Source organism: Triturus cristatus, chromosome 6 (genome assembly GCF_964204655.1).
Source record: "Triturus cristatus chromosome 6, aTriCri1.1, whole genome shotgun sequence".
NCBI classification, from domain to species: Eukaryota; Metazoa; Chordata; class Amphibia; order Caudata; family Salamandridae; genus Triturus; species Triturus cristatus.
In genome coordinates, this window is record NC_140589.1 from 750,292,696 (window position 1) to 750,315,289 (window position 22,594).

Genomic DNA, 22,594 nt, shown 5'->3' on the forward strand with positions numbered 1-22,594 from the left:
CAAACTCGACTGTGCTCCCACCATGTATGGCACAGGCATATATACTGCCTTTAATGTATGTAAGGCACTCCTAACGAAAGCTCCTTCAACCCAGGAGGAAGGGTGCATTAAATTTAAGGTGTGGGCATGTAAGTGCAAGTCGATATGTTCATATAGTGGAAATCCCCATTGGAAACAACTATATGTGTTAGTAGTTGTTGAACCGGACTCTTTTTGCAGGGTTATCCCCAAACTTCTTTCCTTCTTCCTCCTATTTATCTGAACTTTTTTCATTGGATCTAGAACTCTGAGCACTTTAGCACGGCTAACCAGTGCTAAAGTGCATATGCTCTCTAAAATGTATTGGTGATTAGTTTATCCATGATTGGCATATTTGATTTACTAGTAAGTCCCTAGTAAAGAACACTAGGTGTGCCCAAGGCCTGTAAATAAAATGCTACTAGTTTTCCCACATCACGGATTGTACCACCCATATGAGTAGCCCTGCACACTTGTCTCAGACCTACCACTATAGTGTCTCAGTGCAGTTTTAAATTGCCATTTCGACCTTGGAATTGCACCCACTTGCCAGGCCAAACCTTCCATTTTGCTACATGTAAGACACCCCTAAGGTTGGCCCAAGGCAGCATCATGGGCAGGGTGTAGTGCATTTAAAAGGTAAGGAGTTTACTGGTGTGTTTTACATGTCTTAATAGTGAAATACTGCTAATTTTATTTTTCACTATTGCATAGACTATCTCTCCTATTACATGGGGATTGTCTTGAAATATCTTTTAAGTGTAACTTCCCATTGGGAGCAGACAGAGATTTGGAGTTTGGAGTCTCCGAACTCACAATTTAAAAATACATCTTTGGTGAAGTTGGTTTTTGAATTGTGTGTTTGAAAATGCCATTTTTAGAAAGTGGACATTTTCTTGTTTAACCATTCTGCACCTCTGCCTGTCAGTAGAATACATTTCTGGGTTGGCTGAATGTTGGACTCTGGTACATTCACTCTAGACATTCACACAAAGGGAGCTGAGGTGTGTTTAGCATATCCTAATGGCCCATCACCTGTCTGATGGGCCTTCCTGAGTTAGAGTGGTGGGTGGAGTTCTCACCGACACCTGAATACGGTTGTGCCTGTCCTGATACAAAGCTGTCTCCACCCACCTAGTTTGCCTACTTCAAAGGCAGAAAGGGGTATACGTATTGTACCTCTGACACACCAAGACCAGAGCACTTCTGGAGTGAGGAAATTCTGCAAGATAGAAGACCTGGATGTTGTACGAGGGCCTTCCACTCTGCCTGTTGCTTCTGTCCTAGGAGTGAAAGGACTGGACTTTGCTTTCTACATCCTGCTTCCAAGGTTCTCAAAGGGGTTGTGCATCCTTGCCTCTCGTTAAGAAGTCCCAGGACCATCAAAAACTTCACATATCAGTGCCTGGGCTCTTCTGCTGAGAATCCTGACTTGCTAAATTGCACCAAATCTAGTTCCTGGGCCCTTGGAAGTGTAATCTAGTGATCTTTTAGAGAAAATCTACACATCAGCTCTCAACACCTGTTTTCGGATTTAGCACCTGCTTCGCTTCTGATGAATCGACTAAGCGCCTGCTTGGCAGCTGTGAAATTGACACAGCACCTGCTTCACTGTTGCCACATCAAAGAAAAACATCTGGATTTTTGATGCATCGTGCCTCGACTTTGACTCTTCATTTACACTGCACCGCAGCAAGGAACCAAGGCCGCATGTCCGGAACTAGATGTATCACCTACTCTTCCAGTAAGGAACTTACGCATCACCTGCCCTGCCAGTAAGGAACTGACACATCACCTTCCCTGGCTAGCAGCAAGGAACCAGCTCATCACCTCCCCTGTGGAGTAAGGAACCAACGCATCGCTTTGCTTTCCAGGCACCTCACCTCCCCTGCGCCTGACACCATCATTGATTTTTGACACATCTAAGGTACTTTGTGCTAAAACAACCGCATCTGGAAACATTAGACGATTGGGGTAAAATATATACATTAAATATTCACGTTGGATTTTTGTCTTGTTTTATTTGGATAAATATTCACTATTTTTCTAAACTGGCGTGGACTCCATTTGTAGTGTTTTCACTGTGTTACTGTGTATGTATGTAAAAATGCTTTACACATTGCCTCTGGGATAAGCCTAACTGCTCATGCTAAGCTACCAACGGGGTGAGCAGGGGTTATCATAGCTGTGTGACTCCCTTACCCCGACTAGAGTGAGGATCCCTACTTGGACAGGGTGCAAACCACCACCAACTGGAGACCCCATTTCTAACAGAGGCCCACGGGATAGCATGGACTATAAACCAGGCACCCTCAAAATTGGCAGCTCCCGTATGGTACCACTAAGATAAGTCATGTTTGATATCAAACAATGTTTCATCTCACTCCTGACAGGATTCTTGTGCCCTGGGTGACGTGGCATTGAACGAGAGGGCACCTTAGAGGTTATCCCCTGGTTACCCCCAGCTTTACTGTGTTCTGGCCGACCAACCCATGCTTTCCCATGCCTGCTGCCACCAAGACAAGATTCAGACCGCCTGCCAGGCAGTTTGATCACTCCCAGGAGTCAGAGTCAAAGACTGGGCAGGAAGGAGGTCACACCTCCCTCCTACCCACATGGCTAGAAAATTGACCCATCAGATCAGAGAGCTTCAAAGGCAATACCGTCTCTGAAATACACTTGGGCTGTCCCCCAGAGGAGGAAACAGCTCTTCCCTAGCCCCAGATGTGCTTGCACCTGAGTAAGAAGAGAAATTAGCGATGAAGGAGGTGTACATGCCAAGGTAGGCTGACCACACCTCTAGGGTGAGCAGCCTGGTCTGTAAACCTAAAATTGAATTTGGCCATCTTTAGAAGGGCTGAAATAATGGGTTCTTGACAGAAAAAGTCACTTACACCACAGGATGTGGTCACCTCAGGGCAGGACTAGCAGCAGGGACTATCTGACAATTGGCTACTAGCTCCCACTCCCCTAACTCCCCAAAATCTAGGATTGAAGGGACCCCTGACACCAGAAACTTAGCTCTGAACACCTTACTTTAGGAAAGGACAAAGAGAATACCCATGTCGCTGACAACAGGACTTTGCCAACCAGCATGAAGCAAAAGAGGTATACCTTGTTCCTGACAGACTTGGAACTGGAAAAAGAATCTCTGGCCATTGGGCCCTCCGAGTGATTTCCATAATCCAGGTAGTCCATTGCATTGTGGGAGTTGTAGTCTCACCTGCCCCGAAGTCTCAGGCCGCTATGTTAATCCTCCAGACCCAATGAAGTTCACAAAGCTTTTCACTGTGCTTACTCTTGCCAAGACTTGTTGGTCACCATTCCAGTTACCGACCTCCACACTCAATGTTGCAGCTACAGAGGACACCGTTCAACCATCATCCGATGCCAGCAGCTGTATAGTTGTTGTGCTTTTGCATTTTGTTTCTTGCAGCACCATGTAAGCGGTAAAAATGGCACCACCTGCATCTTCCGTTCAGCACGAAGGACAGACAGAACAGCTCTGTACCCCAACTCCAAGGGCTAGGTAAAATTGATCTGTCTGTTGTGGCCTGGTCCTGGGGCCCACATAACCTTACCCCATATAAAGGTTCCAAGTAACTCGACCTGCAAGTGATCGATTGCCTTTGAGCATCAATGTTATTTTGTCTATGAATTTTACTGCACTGATTTAATCTTGCTTCAACAATCTAGAACTCTGGTTATATGTCTGATATACAATTCATTTTTGTGTCTAAATTAAGATAAAAATACACTTTATTTTTATAAATTGGTATTTAGTTTCTCTCGTCAATTACTTATCGTCCATGTTAGTACACTTAAATGCTTAACCCATGTTCCTCTAGTAAAGTCTTACTGCTCTTTGCCACTACCAGGACTGAGCTAAGGATTTATTGGTGAGAATACAAGTACCATCTTTGGGTTATTGTGATAATATTACATGGTAAGGCCACCCAGCAATACCACATAATATTTCACTTTCCTACATTGGTGTTACGGAGGTGGGGATTCTGAACCTGTGCTTCACATTACCACTTAGTCATAAGTGACTTTGCACAAAAAATCCACTTAATTCACTTTAGTATAAAAACAAAATTTAAAACATTTTCAATTTTTCTAATTAGATTATTAGGGCCCTGTGTAGACCCCCATTCCATTTAGTATATCCTAAAAGACTTAGGGCCTGATTTAGATCTCAGCGGATGAGTTAGTTTGTCAAAAGGGTGACGGATATCCCATGTGCCGAAATATCCCATAGTTACGGGATTTATATTTCGGCGGATGGGATATCCGTCACCATTGTGATGGAGTAACCCATCCGCCGATATTTAAATCAGGCCCTAAGTCTTTTAGGATATACTAAATGGAATGCGGTTCTACACAGGGCCCTAATAATCTAATTACAAAAATAAAAAATGTTTTAAATGTTGTTTTTAGTAAGTTAGGAAAAGTTTTAAAAAGTTCTTCTAAATTTTTAGTAAGGCCCCAACTACTGATTAAAAGTTAGGCACCATGAAGGCTGGTCGGAATCTCGACCTGGCAGTCATCGCAGCCCTGAAGATCATGGATCTGATGGTTTTGTGCAAAGCAAGGGGCATTACCAACAAAGTGACAGCTAAGAAGAGAAACCTGAAGAGGCTCCTCACCTATGAGAAAGAGAGAATAGAGAGGGAGGCCCATGCCTCAGAAGATGATTCCAAAGAGGATGAGGATGAAGTTCTGGCCTAGATGAATAATTATGGGCAAGAAGGTGAAGACCTCAATCCCCCATCCTTTCCCAGACCCCCCTCACCAGTGGAAAGTAACAGAAGTTACTCTAGCAGTCCCCCAACTGGATGGGTGGCAGGACTCCTTGAGGATGAACTTGACCACATCTCCCTGTAGGATAAAATGTGTGAATTTGAGGAGAGGCTACTAGCCCTTGAAGAGAGAAGGGTCAAGTTGGGCCACAGGCTCAAAGATGGTGGCAGCAATAATAATACAAAGGACAAGGAGGAATCCTTTGACCCTAAGATCCCCGAAGGGATTGTCTCCAGGTTTAGTGATGGTGATGATAATGACAAATGTTTTTCAGCCTTTTAGATGGCCCACAGAATGATGGGGCTAGCATACCAGCACTGGGGCTCTCCACTTTGGGAGTTATTCTAAGTGAAGGACAGAGATAGACTTCTGACCCTTAATGACAAGGTAGCTGAGTCCTATCAGCATATGAAAAAAACCTTGATTGACGGATTTGGACTCATGACAGAAGAGTACAGGGTAAAGTTCAGGAACACCCACAAAGACCAAAACCAGACATGAGTGGACTTTGTGGACTCTTCAGGCAAAGCACTAGATGGCAGCATCAAAGGCAATGAGGTGGACACTTATGATGGGCTGTATAATTTAATTATGAAGGAACAGATTTTAACTAGTTGTGCCACAGAGAAATTGCATCAGCATTTGGTGGATTCTATGTTCCTTGCTCCCAGAGAGCTGGGTAAGATAGCTGACAAATGGGTCAGGACTAGGGTGCTCAGAAAGACTCATGGTGGTAGTGACCAAAAAATTGTTCACAGACTTCCCAGCAAAAGAAGGAGGTGAACAACAAACAGAATAAAAAGAAGGAGTTCTCTAAAGGCCACCAAAATACTTCTCAGGAGGGTGGGCCTGAGACTTCTTCAAGTCTAAAGGCAAGGGGTCCCATGGTAAAAACTGAGATCCAGCAAAGACTTCTTGGTTATGTCATGACTGTCATCAGGCAGGTCATAAGAAAGGAGATGCAGCATGCGCCAAAAAATGCATCAATGGTGGATAGTCCAAGGGATTAGCTAACATAGGAATGGGGGTAGAGGTGTACTCTGGAAAGGCCAGAAGTTAACACAACAAAAAAGAGGGGGGGCCACGGAGCTATTAAAGGTCCAGTGTCCATGCTCCAAAAGACTATATTAGTTTTAACAAGGGGGCACTGTTCCTATACGCGGGGTGCAAAAAGTCACCCACGCATGGGGGTGCAAATAGTCACCCGTGCAATGAAGATCAGAAAGGTGAACAGATAGAAAGAGAGAAGATATCCTAGGAAAAAGGGGACCCATTAGTGAAGTGGAACAACCACTTGTTGTTGTCCTCTGTTGCCCTCACACACCCCAAGACGTGTCATGCTTCATCATTGGGCAGTTGCTCCTCGTAGGGCCCGCGCTGCAATTCCCTACGGGTCCCCCGAAGGGTCTCTTTGTCGGAGATCTTTTTAAGGACTGCCGGATGGTGCATGTGGGTATGTGGGGTATGGGTCCAGATGAGGGTGAAAAAGGTGCATGCAAGGTAGTGAAAAAAGTTAATAAAGGGTAAACATGCAGCAAATGTATGAATTGTAAACCCTTGGCAGATAAACTGCTAGTTAAAATCTTGCCCCAGAGGCACACTATGTCCGGGTGTCAAAAGGTCATAGGTCGACATGTTTCGCGCCTGCGTCGCCTTAAGGGTCGTTGGCGCTTCTTCAGGACCAGAGCAATGATATATAAAGTGCACGTGATAAAAATTACTAAACCCTCTAAATCAACAGGGCGAGGCAGTAACCTGTATACCTATAGTGTGGCTACAGCTGCATGATGAAAGAACGCTCCTGATGAAAACCTAGGAAAAAGAACACAGAGTAAACAACAGATAAGAGCATCAGTAACAACTTGATGCTTCATAATGTGTCACATCTGTGTTCGCAACAATTATAAAAGCAATGACAAAAAGAAAAACAGGCACAGGAGGCATAAAAGTACGTTCAATGGGGCAGTGGCCCAGTGCGGTATTGCTGATACACCATGCCATTCAATCATGTAGATTATGGTACCACTCGTAACCTTCCTTCTATCCTAGATGGGGGATTATGCCCAAAAGTGACAGCAGTTGATAAAATACGAATGTTGCATCGCCTATTAACGGTACCGAGAGGTAATTAGTTTTAAAGATGCTTACCTCATAATGTTATGAGGATACCTCCACCGGCGAGAGCAAGGAATGCCCGCACATTACTGGGCTGTAAAAGCAATGGAAATAAACACAGAGATGCAGGAACAGAAACCAGACACAGGCTGTGCTGAGCAAATTGCTCGCCATGTCCGACTCTCTGCCACGGTGATCTACTTACAATTTTTCCGGGGTGCTATCTCCTCTACACCTACCCCTTCCAAGTATCTGCCGGGAGTAGAAAGGTGGCAGCACACGTGGTGCTAATAAAGTAATGAGGTCAGGTGTGGGCGTAAACCATTTCCGGGTTGTCCTCACAAATTCACATGGAGCGTGCATGCGCAATAGCAGGGGTAAACAGCGCATGTGCATTATTAGGGAGAAGTACTCTCCAGTGCATGCGCAAAGGCTAAATGGTTAACCGCGCACTGGAGTGGGCAATTCCCGATTTTTCCATAGTGTTCACAGAAATACCCACAAGTTAAAATGCCGGCAACCCACTGCCTAGCTTACTGGTGCTAAATTTCTTGCCGCATGGGCGCCTCTCCCACCTAGCCAATCCGGGACCAAACCCCGTGCCGAAAAAAGCAAGAAGAAGGTCTGTGTTGCCAGTGCCTGTTCCCGGTGAAGGCCAGAAGTTACACAGAGACTACTTTAGTTTCCCTGGGTGGTGTGGATATTGACGCCCTGGCTGTTTTGCCTCCAAGCTTGGAGAAGTATAGACAAAGACAAAAGATCAAGGGGACTGAGGTAGAGGTTCTTAGGGCAAGTGCTAGTGTCACCATGGTGGCAGTTAGACTGGTTTCGGCTGACTAAATGTTGCCTGGTGTAATTCACCAGGTTACCAATGATGACAATGAGACTAATGTTATGTTATGTTATGTTATGTTATAATATTTAGAAAGCATATACCTTTGAGATGGGCCTTCCCAATGCTTGTCCAGAAGTAAAAAAACAACTGCAGCAACAGCCTGAGAGGACGATACCCATTAGGAAAAAATCCTAATAGGAGGAAAGGCAGGTCTTTAGAGTCTTCCTGAATGACAAGTTGTTCTGGATGTTCCTGATGCAAGGGGGAAGTGCATTCCATAGAGCTGGAGGTTTTGCACACAATGGGCAAACTCCTGCTCTTGATCTCTTGACACGAGGGACAATAGCCAGTTTAAGGTCCGCTTTATATAGGGGCTGTGAAAGATGATACAGGGATAGCAGGTTAGACAAAACGAGGGCCACCTGGGAAAGTAAGAACTTAAGTGCAGTGCACAGGGTCTTGAAGTGCATACACTTCTCCACAAAGAACCAATGCAGTTTATGAAGGAGAACAGAGGCAGGGCAACATTTTGGGAGGGAAAACAGCAGTCTATTCACAGCATTTTGAGCCCTCTGGGGTCTTCTAACCACTGACTTGATGAGTTGACTAAGCTCCATCCATTGGGAATGGGGAGGGGCTACTGGCCCAAAGAATGTCGTTGTTTCCCCTGCCATCCCATTGAAGTGTCTGGTGGGACTTCTACATGAGCAGAGGGGGAGAGAAGAGGAAGGCTCATACAGAAATGCTGGGTCTCCCTGAGTGGGTGTGTGTTACTACTAGAGCACAGGAAGTACGTTAGTCATTGACCCTTGGATCCTGAAACAGTGACCAAGTGACCTCCATCAAGAGAAAGAGCAAGAAGTCTGCTAAGGCAGCTTCTAAGAGGCCACAGGACCAGGGGGAGTGTTCTCTTGAGGAAGATGCCCTGGTGCCTCAGGAGGGAACTGCAGCTAAAGGAGTCTGGCATGACCTAGAAGAACTCTTACGTGCGGGGTACTCTCCAGAGAGGACCAATGCCAAGGGCAAAAACAGTGCCCTACTCTTGAAGGCCTTAGGCAGCAAGCTGCAAGGCAAGAAGAGGGAGATCCCAGTGATACCCACAGGGTCTACTGGGAGGATTGGATTCTGTACACTGAGGCCAGGGACCCCAAACCAGGGGCAGCCAGAGAGTGGTGGTCCTGCAAATGTGCAGAGAGTTCATCCTTACTTTGGCCCAAGACATCCCCCTAGCTGCACATCTAGGACAAACCAAAACGTGTGACAGGTTGGTTGCCCATCTTTATTGGCCCCAGATGTCTGAAAAAATGAAGGAGTTTTGTCGCTCCTGTGTGATCTATCAAGCCAGTGGCAAGACAGGCTTACAACCAAAGGCTCCCTTAATTCCTCTACCACTGGCTAGGACTCCCTTTGAGAGGGTAGGGATTGACAGTCTTGGTCCCCTTGACCCTGAGATTGCATATGGGAATAGAGTTAACCTTGTGGTAGTGGACCATGTCTCTAGATACCCAAAGACAATTCCCCTCAGGACTGCAGCTCCTCCTTCAGTAGCAAAGGCCCTCCTTGGAATATTCACCATGATTGGGTTTCCTAAAGAGGTGGTCTCTGATAGATGGACTAACTTCATGTCTACATACCTAAAAGCTGTGTGTGATAAATGTGGTGTGACCTATACGTTCACTACCTCCTATCACCATCAGACAAATGGTTTAGTTGAAAGATTCAACAAAACCATGGAAGGCATAATGGGCCCCCCTGAAAAACTCAGAGGGAGATGGGTTGTCCTGTTACCTTGCCTACTGTTTGCATACAGAGAGATGCCACAAAAGGGGGTTGGGTTCAGCCCATTTGAACATTTGTTTGGTCATCCTGTAAGGAATACATTGAGTCTTGAAAGGGAAGGATGGGGGAGACCTCTCAAAGAGCACAAGCAGGACACAGTGGACTATGTACTAGGCCTACCTTCAAGTATGGCAGAGTAAATTAGGAGGACAAACAGGAACTCTGATGCCATCCAGGAGCTTATCAAACACTGGTATGACCAGAGGCTAGCACTGGTGGAGTACCAACCAGGTCAACTGGTGTGGGTGTTTTATCCTTTGGCTCACAGGGCCCTTCAGGAGAAGTGGACTGGGCACTATCCAATCTTTAAGAAGGTGGATGTCACATACTTGGTTGACTTAGGCCCCCCCAAGGAGTCCTCACAGAGTTTCCATGGAAATCGCCTAAAACTCCACCAAAACAGATGTGACATGACCATACTCATGGTCACTGATGGAGGCCAGGAGGAGGAAAGTAAACCCATCCTTGACCTGCTGTCGAACAACCCCCAGGATGGATCAGTTGAAGGTGTTGTTTTTCTGACACCCTCACTGCAAAACAGCAATCTGACTGCAGGCAGATCCTGGGACAGTTTGCTGAGCTCTTTTCCTTAAGCCCTAGAGAGATAACATGGTGTTCCTATGATGTGGACACCAGTGACAGCCTCCCTTTCAAAACCAGATTTACAGGTTGTCAGGTCAAGTTAAGGCTTGCATTAAGGCCGAGTCAGCAAGATGTTAGAGCTTGAAGTTATTGAACCTTCTGACAGTCTGTGGGCCAGCCCAGTGGTACTGATCTCAAAACCTCACTACAAAGGTGGGAAACCTGAGATGAGTTTCTGTGTGGATTTCAGGGGACTCAATTCAGTTACCAAAGCTTATGCTCACCCCATTCCAAGAGCAGACGTATTGATTGACAAGCTGGGCACAGTCAAATTCTTAAGTACCTTTGATTTAACATCAGGGTACTGGCGGTTTGGAATCACCCAAGGAGCAATAAAGAGAACAGCATTTTCACTCCCAGAAGGCCACTACCAGTTTAACTTGATGTCTTTTGAAATAAAACATGCACCTGCCACCTTCCAGGGGTTGGTGAATAGAGTTATTCCATGATTGGATGACTTCAGTGCAGCATGTCAATATGATATAGCTGTCTTTAACTCATCCTGGGAGAATCACCTAGTCCTTCTCAGGGAATTGTGACTGGCCCTCCATCAGGCAGGAATAACTACCAAGGCCAGCATGTGCCAGATAGGGCACAGTTCAGTGGTGTATTTGAGCCAGCTTGTAGGTGGAAGCTAAGTACAACCTCAACAACCCACGATTCAGACTGTTCTGCACTGGGAAGGTCCAAAAATTCAGATTCAAGTCAGAGCATTCCATGGCTTGACTGGGTATTACAGGAGGTTTGTGAAGGGGTTTGGGACCATTGTGGATCCACTCACTGAATGTGCTTCCAAAAAGAAGCATAAGAAGGCCATATGTACCACAGGATGCCAAAAGGCCTTTGACACCCCGAAAGAGGATATGTGTTCTGCACCAGCACTGAAAGCACCTATATATGGAAAGGAGCTCATTGTCCAAAGAGACATTTTGAACATGGCATTGAGACAGTGTTAGCTCACACCAATGATGAGGGCCAGGATTAACCAGTTGGCTATATCAGCAGGCTACTCCTCCTAGAGAGCAGCATTGGAATGCCATTGAGAGGGAAGCCTTTGCTGTGGTTTGGTCCATGAAGAAGCTGAGACCCTAATTGTTTGGTACTCACTTCAAGGTTCAAATGGACCACAGGCCACTCAGATGGCTGATGCCGATTAGAGGGGAAAACCCCAAACAGTTGAGGTGGTCCATTTCCCTACAGGGTATGAACTTTACAGTGGAACACAGACCAGGGAATGGCCATGTCAATGCAGATGGCCTTTCCAGGTTTTTCCACTTAGACAATGAAAGATACCAGGAAATTGGTTAGTTGCCCATCACCTTTTGCCTGGGGGTTGGTCATGAAGAAAAGAGTACTTTTTGTATGGTCATCTTCCACTTTTTGCTCCCAGTGCTGATGGTTATGACTCTGATAGTGCACTTGAGTCTGCTGCCTGGACCCCAGTGCCTGTGCTCTCACCTAAAACCGTTATGTTTGATTTGGTAATCACAAATTGGCAAAAGCTTTACCCCCTTATTAGTCCATAGTAGATGGTACCTGGGGTACCCACGGAATGGCTGGTAAAGGGGTACACAGGGATGCGTAAATCACTTGGAGGGTCACTGTTCCTAATAAAGATTGCCAGCCCAATCGTTAGCTAGAGGTATAGGTGAAGAGGTACCTATCTACATGAGTAGCTAAAGGTTGGATACAGAAAGGGAGTTCCTCCTATTTGGAGAGTTGCCCTCACACACCCTTACGGGTGTCATGCGTCATCATTGGGTGTTTTGCTCGTTGTGGGGATGGCGCTGCAGTCCCCCACGGGCCCCGCAAGAGGGCTCTTTGTTGGAGATCTTTTCAGAGGAATGCCGCAGTGGTGAGTGTGGATGTGTGGGGATTGGTGCAAGTGGGTTAAAAATACCATACTGGTACCTTCCAATGTATTTACTCTTGGGTCCATACGGTATAGTTAAAAACAGGTAAAAGAGAACAGTACCCTGCTGTCAATGAAGGGGGTGTGTTCCTTTTTTTTTGTAATTTCTGAGTGAGAAATCGAAGTGATGGGTGGTGGGTTAGGTCTAATCAGGTTTACATGCTTCACGCCTAAATGGTCCCTAGTGGATCCTATGGCGTTTTGTCAGGACCGTGGGTGTTTTTTATCGTGAAGAAATCATAATTAAACAGGGGTTTGAAAAAGAAGCACACAATATGTCCTGTAATATTACCCTGATTGAGGTATGTGGTCTGGGCGGCTCTGCACCCACTTGTTATCGACTACCTTAATGTGTGAATGCAACCTAAAGAAATAAAGAAATAAACAAGAAACATGTTCGTTGAGTATATACTCGTGGCGTTACGAGTGGTGAGTCAATTATCATGTTTTGACTTTAAAGACTCTGGCCCGCTAGTACATTTCATACATAATTGTAGCAGACTTGATAAATCTTAGTATATTTCAAAGTGTACTTAACAATACGCAAGTATGACAAGTGATCGGGCCCCTTGGTGTGAGGGGGTGAGTAAGCATAAGCACACTGTGAATAGTTAACAAAACATAAACACATGAAAACATTATGACCCTACCCTAAGTATTATTCTGAGCAGCCTCCGCGGCTGTGGAAGCGGCTCAAAAGGTTGCCTAAAGTGGAATTGAGGGATGACAGAGCGATGGAGGGTTAAATAGTTGCTGCGAGTGCCCCTAAAGTCGGAGCTTCACCTTGCCAGCTACAGTCAGGGGGAAGAGGGACGTATTCACATCAACCTCCTGGGATACCGCATGGATACCTGCCTGCAGCCGTTTTGTCCCCGGTAGTTTGATGGCTTTGGGGGCCAGTATTTGTACAGGAGGTGATTGGAGGGCAGCTGTGGTGCAGGCCTGACTCCTTGTTAACTACGTGAGCCTAGGTCAGCGTCACCCACTAGTGCGGTCAAGACGTACCGTCATGGCACTCAGGAACCGAACTGGCTAAGTCTAGCTGTTTATTGTTACTGTTCCGTTTCAAATACAAGAAATAAGATCAAAGAAACAGTGAAAAGGGGCTATGTGTTATTTAAGTTGTCCAAAGGGTTTCGAAAAAATATAATAATACAAAAATGTTATAATGGTGTTCTTACTCATTAGATGTCATGGATGAGTTAGTATGGACTACACAAGGTACCATTAGTCAGATAATATGCAGAAGTTGTATAGATGTTGATAAGGAAAGACCAAGTGGTATTAACCATAAGTGTGGACCTTAGACGCAGGATCGAGCTGGGCAGTGTTTATGTTGTGTTCTTGGTAGCAACCCTCTGTCAACCATCTCCTCACACCGCGGGTGGACTCCAGTTGGAGTAACGTGTTTCACGGCAAATGGGGTCACAAGGGAGATGCATATAATGTCATATCTCTATATTTGTGATGTTGGCAAGATCATATGGGGATGCAAGTACACCTAATGGGTAATCTGGTGCGGAGAAGTATAGCGACGGGGAGGGGGAACTCTGGGAGAGGAATCAGTTGATGAGTTCTGCCCATGGTATGTCGTCATTCATTCAGGGAGTGGGTCCGGGAGTGAAATTTCCTTTATTAAGGATCCCCCAGTGTTTCTTGATGACTTTCTGTATTTTGTTGGAGGAGGGGGTGGAGGCCGTAACGCATGTTGATTTGTCAGTTGCATTTCTCTCCCTACTTTCTAACAAATTCTCCCCGTGGTTGTTTTTGGCCCGCTTGTAGGTCAGGTGTATCACCTTGTGTGGGTAGTGGTGGTCCTCAAAGTTGGATCTCAGATGGGATGTCTGCCTTTCATATTCATTAATTATGTTACAGTTCCAACGTAAGTGGAGGATCTGACCTACTGGTAGGTTATCCCTAAGGGATTTTGGATGGTGGCTTTCGTAGAGTAACAAGCTATTTCTGTCAGTTGGTTTCTTGTGAAAAGTTGACCTTCTTGAATTGAGATTACTAGGTCGAGAAATGGTATGGAACTCTCTGATCTGGTGTTGGTGAATTTTAGATATGGGTATTGACCTAATCGTAAAATGATACACAAGTTTCTGACAGTAAAATGTTGTCAATATAACGATGCCACAGAAGTATGTTGTTGTGAAAAGGGTTGCTCTCATGTTTGATGTATTTGCTTTCAAACGTAGATGTGTAGATACAGGCCAGGCTAGGGGAGAAGGTGCTACCCATGCACGTGCCTTGTATCTGGTGAGAGTTGGTCTTGAAACTTGAAATTTTTTTCTTTGAAACGCTAGGGATGCAAATTCAACAATGAATGTGATGGGGGTCTTGAAAGGCCATAGGTCGTCCTGATAAAGGATGTCCTCCAGGACTTCTAGAGTAGCGTCCTGGGGAATATTGGTATATAAGGCTTCAACGTCCAATGTTACCAGGAGGTCTATCTTCTCAGGTGATGGAAAGGTTTGTATAAGATTGAGAACATCTGTAGTGTCTCTTGGGTATGTGGGGGTCTTCATTACGATTGGTCACAGAAAGAACTCACAGTATTTGCTTAGGGGTTCCAGGAGTGACTCAATGCTTGATACGATAGGGCGCCCAGGTGGGGAGTTGGCTCCCTTGTGAATTTTGGGGAGGGTGTAGAAATATGGTATCCGAGGTTGTTTGTTATTCAGGAAATTGGCCTCTTGTTTGGTAATCCATCCCTCCGTCTCGGCCTCTGTGGTGAGTCCTTTTCATTTTGTCGGTCAGGCGTTCGGTGGGATCCGTCTCGATCAGAAGGTAGTATCGTGTGTCTGCCATTTGCTGTCGTCATTCGTCGTTGTAGGTGGTCACATCCTGTAGAATGAGGGCGCAGCCTTTGTCAGCTGGTTTTACCACGATGGTCGTGTCGTCTGTAATCCCTCCAAGGAAATTTCTCTCTGATTTAGACAAGTTGTTTAATGGAGAGGGTCCACTTGTAAGTGCTACTTCTTTAAGGATAACCTGTTGGAAAGAAAGTATTTCGTAAGGGGTGGTTACTGTTGAGGGCATAAAACATGACTCATTCTGTAATCCTGTGCCTTCTTCCGGGGTGTAGGGTTTGTCTTGGAAATAGGCCCATAGTCTGATTTTGCAGAAGAATTGATGTAGTTCCTCATGGAGGCGGAATGTGTCTTCTCGCTGGGTGGGGAGAAATCCTAGGCCCTTCCGCAAAATTCATTTTCATCTAGTTGTTGGGAAGGGAGGTTGACTACAAGTGTTTGGGTCCTGTTGTCTTGCTCCTCAGTAGCATCTCGGCTTCTGGTTCCTGCCAGTGGACATTCTTGGACGTGCCACTTCTGCTTCCTCTTCCTATGCCCCTCCCTCTGTTGGAAAAAGGGGGGTTCGGGAATTGTTGGGGGTGTCCATTTTGTACATTCCACATGGGGGAGGTCCCATCCATTGTCCAGGGAACATGTTCTGCTGGTACGGGTGCGTTGGAAAATTAGGAAAGAGGGGGGTGGATGGTTGCTGAAATTACACCTCTATCTGTTGAAGTTGTTCCTGCCTTTGTGGCTGGAATCGCTGCTCACCGAACCCGACCTCCTGGAAAGCCGGTTGAGCGCTCATCAGATGACGTGTCATTCATAGAGAATTGATAGTCCTCCTTCATGTAAGTGTATACCTTCTCTCAGTCAAAACTTTTAACATATTTCTCCAGTTTATTGATTTTCTGCTGGGTGAGATACACGTTGTGCTAATTTATTTCCTTGTTAATCTCTGCTCGGCAGGATTTAAAAGCTGTGATGGCTATGCTTCTTTTTAGTGAATTCTCTGCTACTATAATCTGAATAAGAAGGGCATCTGAGAGGCGTTTGGCTGTGTTGATGATAAGGACGAGACAATCGTGTGTAGATTTCCATGCAATTTTCGACCATTCTCTGCGGAAAGTAATGTCTTCCAGGAAGATTCTAGGGGTCAGGGTGATGAGTAGGCCGTTAGGAGCTATGTTAGCCCTGAGGTTTTCTGTCATAGTTCACCCATGGAACCCAGGGCTGCAGCACAAGTTAATGCCACACTGGGTGGCCCATGCAACCTACTGACAGCAGGCCTACCATTGCAGATTTCAGGAGCAGTGCAAACTGATTTAAATCAATTGTGCGCCCAACATGTGTGGTACAGTCACATACACTGCCTTTAATGTATGTAAGGCACCGCTAAGGAAGGCCTCCTCAGCCCAGGAGGCAGGTTGCATTATATTAAAGGTGTGGACATGTAAGTGCAAGCCTATATGTCCCTATAATAGCGTTCTCCATTGGAAACCACTATATGTGTTAGCAATCTATTGGATATCATGCACTGCCAATAGGGAACCCTCAAGATTGGCAGCTCCATTATGGTACTACTAAAATAGTTCATATTTGGTATCAAAACAATGTGCCTTCTGACCCCTGATATGATTCTCATGCCCTGGGTAATGTGGCATGCACCCAGTGGGCACCTTGGAGGAAACCCCCTGGTTGCCTCCAGCTTTACTGTGTTGTGGCTGATCAACCTGTGCTTTCCCACGCCTGCTGCCACCAAGATCAGATTCTGACCTATTTCCAGGCAATATGATCCCTCCCAGATGACAGAGACAAAGGCTAGACAGGAAGCAGGTCACACTTTCCTCCTCTCCACATGACTAGTGAATTGGCACATCAGAGCGGTGAGCTTCAGAGGCAAGACCGCCACTGATATGCATCTGGACTGTCCCCCTGAGGAAGAAACTGCCCTTCCCTGGTCCCAGGTGCGCTTGCACCAGAGCAAGGCAGATAATTAACTATGCAGGAGGTGTCCATCCCCAGGTAGGCTGGCCACAACTCTAGGGTAGTCAGTCTGGTCTGCACACCTATATTTAAATTCTGCCATCTTTAGGAGGGCAGAAATAGTGGGTTCTGGGTAGAAAAGGTGACCTACACCACTGGATGTGGCCACCTCAGGGGCAAATTCTTTGTAGGGGCCGCTGCTCATTGGCTACTAGTTCCCACACCTCAAAACCCCTTAAATCTAGGATTTAAGGGATCCCTCTGACACCAGAACCTCAGCTCTGAACAACTCACTATAAGGAAAGAGGAGACCCATGTTGCCGACAACAGGACTTTGCCCACTAGCACAAAGCAAAAGAGGGATGCTTTGTCCCTCAGGCAACAGACTTCGAACTAAGTGAACAACCCTTCTCCGTGGCCAAAACTCGACACTCACACAGAGAGTGACCTTTGTGGTAGCCAGAAGCACCCTTAGTCTCCCCTGGACTAGTGGCACTAGTGCCCTGCAAACTGCAGGTAAAACGTTCACTGGATCTAAAGAGTCGCTGGCCATTGGGCACTCCAAGGGATTGCCAAAATCCAGCTGTTCCAGTGCATTGTGGGAGTTGTACTCTCACCTGCCATGAAGTCTCAGGTCAAAGTTTCATGGTGCTATGTTACTCACCCACACTGGAAGGCTTGCTGGTCACCAGTCTGGTAACCAACCAAAACACTTGATGCTGCAGCTACAGAGAACACTGCACAACCATCATCTGATGCCAGCAGCTCTGTACAATGTGTTTTTGTATTTTGTTCCTTTCAGCACCATGCAATCAGTGAAAACAGCACAACCCGTGGCTCCTGTTCAGCACCAAGGACAGCCAGAACAACTCTGCACCTGGACTCCAGGGGCTACGTAAAATTATTCTGACTATTATGACCTGGGCTTGGGGCCCACATGACCATACTCCTATAAGGGTTCCAAGTAACTCGACCTGAAAGTGACTAGCGGGTTTTGCCATTGACTGTAATGTTATTTTGTCTATGTATTTTACTGCACTGATTTATTATTCAAAAATCTATAACTCCGTGTTAGAACCGGGATTCCTGATTGGCTGAGGAATGTACCCAGGCCAGACAGGAACCACCACTCTACTCAGGGTAAGCAAAGTACACACTAAAAGATAGCCTGTGCTCACCCTCTGGTAGCTTGGCACATAGCAGTCAGGCTTATCTACAAGAGCAATGTATAAAGAATATGTGCAACACACACACAAACACAGTAACACAATGAATACACTACAAAAAGACTCCACAAATGTTTAGAACACTGGATTATTAAATTCGTAATAAAACAAGACCAAAACAACAAAAATCCAAAGTATAGAAGTTGAGATATTGAATTCTAAAAGAATGAGTGCAAACTAGCACTAAGAAGTGAATAGTACTTTGGGGTTATTTGAGGTTGCGTTGGACCACGGCAAAGTCAAAGTTTGGGCCAACCGCGATGGAGTGCTCGTCCGCTACAGGACCCACACAGTCCCCAGTGAAAAAAGTACTTTTCCTTGTCACAACTGCAAAATGTGTCAATGTCGATCCTGCAGGCTCAGGATGAGTTGATTCTTTCCACGCAGGGATGGCAATGCGTCGGGCTCTTGAGGCGCTGTGTTGGTTCAGAGAGCGAATCATTGATTTTACTCCCACCACCAGGTTGATTCACCAATTCTGCTAGATGCAGGCAGGAGATTTTTCTATGGCCATGTTGCAAGTATCTGGGTTCCAGTGAACCAGGCACAGGTGCAGGGATAGTGACTCTGATATCACTGAGTCTCAAGCAACAGGGGACAAGCCAACAAGCCCTTGGAGCACACTTGGAAAAAGGCAGAGTCTGGGTCTCCTTCAGCAAAGTCAGAGAGCAGCAGGCAACAGGGCAACACAAAGAAAAGCAGGCCTGCTAGATCAGCAGTCCAGTTGGGTCCCTTAAGCAGTTCTTCTCTCAGAGCTACTGTTACAAGTTTAGTAGTGTCTAACTTTAGGGAGTGAGAGCCCCAGTACTTATACCCAAATGTGTCTTTGAAGTGGGGGTGACTTCAAAAAGTGGTCTTTGAAGAACACAGGTATCCTTTCAATCCAGCCATGTCTACCAAGCTATCTATGGGGGTAAATCAGCCCATTGTGTGGGGACAGGACACTACCTATTCAGTGAAGTGTTATCCCTTCTCTTTCATCCTGCCATGGAAAGGCCAATAGAATGGAGATATATGTAGAATGGTACTCAGGCACACCTAGCCTTCCTGTGTTAGTGGCTGTCTAGAGGGAATGCAAAAAGGGTAGCTGTCACCCACCCTAATTGTGTATTCGAGACAGACTGCAAGGCACACAGAGCAGTTAAATGCAGAGAAATGTCCACTTTCCAAAAGTGACATTTCTCAAACAGTAATGTTAAATCCAACTTCACCAGAAAGGAGGATTTATCATTACTGTTCCAAAGATATAAAACATGAACTGGCTACTCTTCTTTGATCAGGAATTACAGCTTAAAAGTATATTAAGGAATTTCCAAGAATAACCAATGAGCTGGGTAGGCCTCACAGTAGTGATTTTTTTTTTATCTGTTTGGTACTACCAGGACATGCAAAACATAAAAGTATATGCCCTACCTTTTACTTACACAGCACCCTGTCTTTATGGCTACATAGGGCCTAATTTAGGGGTGGCTTATGTTTAAGAAAAGGGAAATGTAAAGCTTGGCAAGTATTTTAAACGCCAAGTCAAAGTGGCAGCGAACTGCACACACAGGTGCTGCAGGGGTAGGCCTGAGACAGGTTTGAAAGGCTACTTCGATGGTTGGCACAATCAGTGCTGCACGCCCACTAGTAGCATTTAACTTACAGGCCCTGGGTATATAGTATACCACTTTATAAGGAACTTACAGGTAAATTAAATATGCCACTCTTGTATATACCAATTACACGCATGTTTAGGAAAGAAGTACACACAGTATAAAACTGGTCAGCAGTGGTAAAGTGCTCAGAGTCCTAAGGCCAACAAAAAGATTCAGCAGAACATGAAAGCATAAGCAAACATTTGGGGGCAGACCACCCTAAGAATAACTGATCGAACACTCCGGTTATATGTATGATACCCTGTTCCTTTTGGTGTGTAAATTAAGATTAAAATGCACTCTATTATTATAAATTGGTGTCAGACTTCTCTAGAGACATGTCAATTACTTATGTCCATGTTGGTACTCTGAAATGCTTAACACATGTTCCTCTAGTAAATCCTGCCTGCTCGTTGCAACTCTACCAGGACTGAGCTAACGATTTATTAGTGTGAATCCAAGGACAATCTTTGGGGTATTGTGATAATATTACATGTTAAGGACACCCAGCCATATCACATAATACTCCACTTTCCTACTGTGAACATATCACAATCTATTTGTTGTTTCCTATGACATTTAGTTGATCTATACAGTCCAATCATGTTCATGGTAAGGGAGAAAATATCTAAATGATATTTAAGAGAAGTAGGGAGTTGTCCTTAATTTTTGCAGGTAACATTGATGGAGCTGGACTATGTCTTAAAAGTGTCCCTAATCCTACATGATACTTTTTTACCCTTTCAAATATGGATTCCTCTTGTGATGCTAAGTGGGGGAACAGGAAGTGCCAAACCTGCAGGAATTGCTCATCATGGAAGTGACTGCCATAATTGACCCGGGCGTAGGGTCCATCTGATAAAGACTTTCTAAGCAGCTGAGTAGAAGGAATTGTGGTACTGCCGGACCAGGCAGTGTGATCTTCATCATTTATCTCCATCGTAGTTACAATGGGACTTGGAGCTGCGTACCCTAGTAGTGGGACTGACTGAATCCAGGATAAGCATGTGTGAGTAACCTGTAAGCGCTACAAGTAGGCAGCATGTTCGCAGCACTGTCAAAGTGTGCCATTTGGCTATGGCCACTCCTGAAACCCTAGTGACCTGAGAGGTGCCCCTGGGGTGCCTTGTTAACAATCAAAGTGTTCACCTAAAGGCACTGCATTCCAAAGAACATTCCTGGTGATGGCTGCACTGAAGAACAATCCTCTGTGGACCTGTTGTTGTTGAAGTGCCAAGTACTTACCAGCGTGCCAGAGTGACTCAAGCGTGAGCAGAGATCCACCACCAACAGCCAGTAAGAGGGCCAAGGAAGGAAGCCTCAGTTACTACTGTAGCCATCAGAGGAAAGAGATACACCACTCCCCCAAAGACTGTAGTATGCTGGTTCAAAGCTCCCTTAAGGTGCAACTGTTACTGGAGGGCTGAATGTTGCCTGGAACTTTTCCTATGAAGTTGGTGAGAGATAAAAAGGGCCTAGGCCACAGAAACAGTTTGGCCTCCTCCTGAGCCACTTCTGGAACTACCATCATTTTCAGCATTCTCTTTGTCATGCATTGGATTCTTTTCTGCTAGTCCTGTCTTCTTTACCACTGATGGACTTCCGCTGGAAGTGGGGCCCCTATAAAGGGACAGTATCAGGACTGCACAGTTTTATGGCGGACCGCCTGTAATCTATTCTGCTGACCCACTCCCTGCAGGAATGGTGAATGGACAGATTCCAGGTTACATATTCAGGGGCCAACTGGGGAGATTTGCTCACCGACCATGATAAGTGCCTCAGGGATGTCCATCTCAAATTCAGATATTTCAAGTTGCTGAATCATTGGCATTGGTCGCCTCTGTGGCTCTGTAGGTCCTCCCTTCACCAATCTGCAAAATATTGGAGGTGCAGCTCAACGGAGGGGACATCGCTCACCTCCTCTGGGAATGCCCTGCTCTTTCAGGCTACTAGTCCTCTGGCACCACAACAATTAGACAGACAATGCCTCTTGCTGGGGCGTTAAAAGTGCAGATTACTCTCCTCCATGACTTTTCTCAAAGTCCAGCCATCACAAACAGTCTAGGTGTCCTGAGACTTTGGAGATCACCCTCTTGTCTGAAATGTGAGACCAGGCTGCAAGAATTGTTCAAGTTGGCTATTTTTGAGTGGATCATTTGCAGACTTACCGACTATTATGACAGATCCCTGGACAAATGGGAAACCTTTCTCCAAGACCTCTGATCCACACCCTTTCCACTGTCTGGCCCCCTCTCCTGGTAGCCACCCTATGCTCTTGCTGCCCCTAGCCACCTCCTGACCCACTTCATGGCTCACAATACCCTGATTTGTCTCCTATGCTTCCCCAAGCCCTGCTTCCTGGAGTGTACATGGAGAGTGCCCCGCACAGGGCCATTACCTCAAAAGCCCAACTGGTTCCTACCAGCCTCTTGCTTTGCCACCTGACTGCTGGGTTATCCCACTGCAGGCTGCCTTACATTTCTCCCTGCTGTGTGTGGTTTGCCTACCTTCTTGTTGCCCTGACAGACTGCCATTTCTGTACCCCGCCTCACTTCCCCAATTCCTCCCCCGGTCCCTTTCCCGGGGAGCCTTACCCCTGCTGACTACTTTCCCAATCCGGTTGTCCAAGGACTAGGCGTAAACTTTCTCATCTTATTCCTGGAATCTGACAGATCGCTTTGACATTTGTGCAGATCCCTCCGACTGGACCCTCCCCATGCCTGGGACCAATGGCTCCCCAGGTGGTTTATAGAGACTCTCTGTTTATCTTCCTACTTGTAGTCATACTT